Source organism: Rhinoraja longicauda, chromosome 28, assembly GCF_053455715.1.
Source record: "Rhinoraja longicauda isolate Sanriku21f chromosome 28, sRhiLon1.1, whole genome shotgun sequence".
Taxonomy (NCBI): domain Eukaryota; kingdom Metazoa; phylum Chordata; class Chondrichthyes; order Rajiformes; family Arhynchobatidae; genus Rhinoraja; species Rhinoraja longicauda.
In genome coordinates this window covers 11,499,268-11,501,527 of record NC_135980.1, presented here as the reverse complement: position 1 = coordinate 11,501,527, position 2,260 = coordinate 11,499,268, and positions in this window count along the sequence as shown.

Genomic DNA, 2,260 nt, shown 5'->3' with positions numbered 1-2,260 from the left:
TCTGGGGGAGAGAGAATGGGGAGGGTCTGAGAATGGGGACTGGAGAGGGGGACAACAGGGGTCGTTGCGGAGGGGGCTTGGTGGTGGGGGAAAGAGGGGTACTGGGAAAAGGGGAGGTCCCACTTCCCCCTCAACCTCTTCCTCCCCCCTCCTTCCCACCTCCATCCCGACTCTCTCCCCCCTCAATCCCAACCTCCATCACCACTCAGCCCCTAAATCACCCTTCCCTCCATCCGACCCTCCCCCACTCCCTCCCCCCCTCCCTCCACCCTTCCACCCCTCTCCCCCTCCTTCCACCCTCCCTCCCCCCCTCCCAGTTACAATGGAAACCCTACGGGGACGGGCCCAACGGTGAAAGAGGGGTACTGGGAAAAGGGGAGTTCCCCCTCCCTCCCCTCCCCCCTACCCCTCTTCCCCCCTCCCCCTCCCCTCCCTCACCCTCCCCTCCTCCCTCCACACCTCCCTCCTCCCTCCCTCCCCCCTCCTGGTTACAATGGAAACCCTACGAGGAGGGGCCCAACGGGGAAAGAGGAGTACTGGGAAAAGGGGAGGTCCCCCTCCCTCCCCCCTTCCCGCTCCCCTCCCCTCTCCCCTCTCCCTCCCCCTCCCCCCCCTCCCCCCTACCCCCCTCCCTCCCCTCCCCCCTCCCTCCCCTCCCCCCTCCCTCCCCTCCCCTCCACACCTCCCTCCTCCCTCCCTCCCCCTTCCCGCCCTCCCCTCCTCCCGGTTACAATGGAAACCCTACGAGGACGGGCCCAACGGGGAAAGAGGGGTACTGGGAAAAGGGGAGGTCCCCCTCCCTCCCTCCCCCCTACCCACCTCCCTCCCCTCTCCCTCCCCCCCTTCCCTCCTCCCTTCCCCCCTCCCCTCCCCCTCCCTCCCCCTACCCCCCTCCCTCCCCTCTCCCTCCCCCTCCCCCCCTCCCTCCTCCCTCCCCCTTCCCTCCCCCAACCCTCCCCCTTTCCTCCCCTCCCGGTTACAATGGAAACCCTACGAGGACGGGCCCAACGGGCCCACTTGGTCTAGTATACTATTAAAACTCAGATCTTGTAGGTTTGTATCAGGATTTGTGTATATATCAGTGATTCCGGCAAAACGGTAAACCGTGGCGCCACGGTTTTTGCACCGCCTCGATCACCAACCTCTCGGCTGACCGGCCGCGATATTTTCATTTAATTCGTTCGTATGTTTTTAAAGTTACAGAGGTTTTAAAGTGCTGCCCCCCCCCTTATTGAAGTTTCTATAGGGGGCGCTGCGGTGTGGATTTAGTCTTCAGCGTGTGATGTCACAATGGACAAGCAGCTGCTATTGGGTGTCTGCTCTTTACAAATTTACATCTTTTTATTTTTAACCTTTTTTTTCAAGGTCTTCAGCTTGTGACGTCACAATGCTTGTGTGAGATGGGCTACATTGTTGCGAAAGGCAACTGATTGTTTTTTAAAGTTGTATTTTTTATTGCAAGTCACTTAACATACACAGGTCAGCATGGGGCCCCTATGCTCGTGGGCCACCGGGGCAAGTGTTTCGAAAAAAGAAAGGGGAGGTCCCCCTTCCCCCCTCAACCCCTTCCTCCCCACTCCATCCCACCTCCATCCCCACTCCCTCCCCCCCTCCTCCCCAACTCCCTCCCCATCCCTCCCCACCTCCCTCACCCCTCGGGGACGGGCCCAACGGGGAAAGAGGGGTACTGGGAAAACGGGTGGTCCCCCTCCCTCCCCCCTCCCTCCCCCCTTCCCCCTCCCCTCCCCCCCTCCCTTCCCCCTCCCTCCAACTCCCCCCTTCCCCCCTCCCTTCCCACACCTTCCCCCCTCCCCTCCCACCCCTTCCCCCCTCCCCTCCCCCCCTCCATCCCCCTCCCCTCCTCCCTCCCTTCCCCCTCCCTCCCCGCCTCCCAGTTGCAATGGAAACCCTACGGGGACGGGCCCAACGGGGAAAGAGGGGTACTGGGAAAAGGGGAGGTCCCCCTCCCTCCACTCCCCCCTCCCTCCCCTCCCCCCTCCCTCCCCTCTCCCCTCCCCCCTCCCTTACCTCCCCTCCCCCCTTCCCCCTCCCCCCCTTCCCCCCTCCCCTCCACAAATCCCTCCTCCCTTCCCTCCCCCCCCACTCCCCTCCCGGTTACAATGGAAACCCTACGAGGAAGGGCCCAACGGGGAAAGAGGGGTACTGGGAAAAGGGGAGATACCCCTCCCTCCCCCTTCCCCCCTCCCCTCCCCCCTCCCTCCCCCCTTCCCCCCTCCCCCTCCCCTCCCCCTCCCCCTCC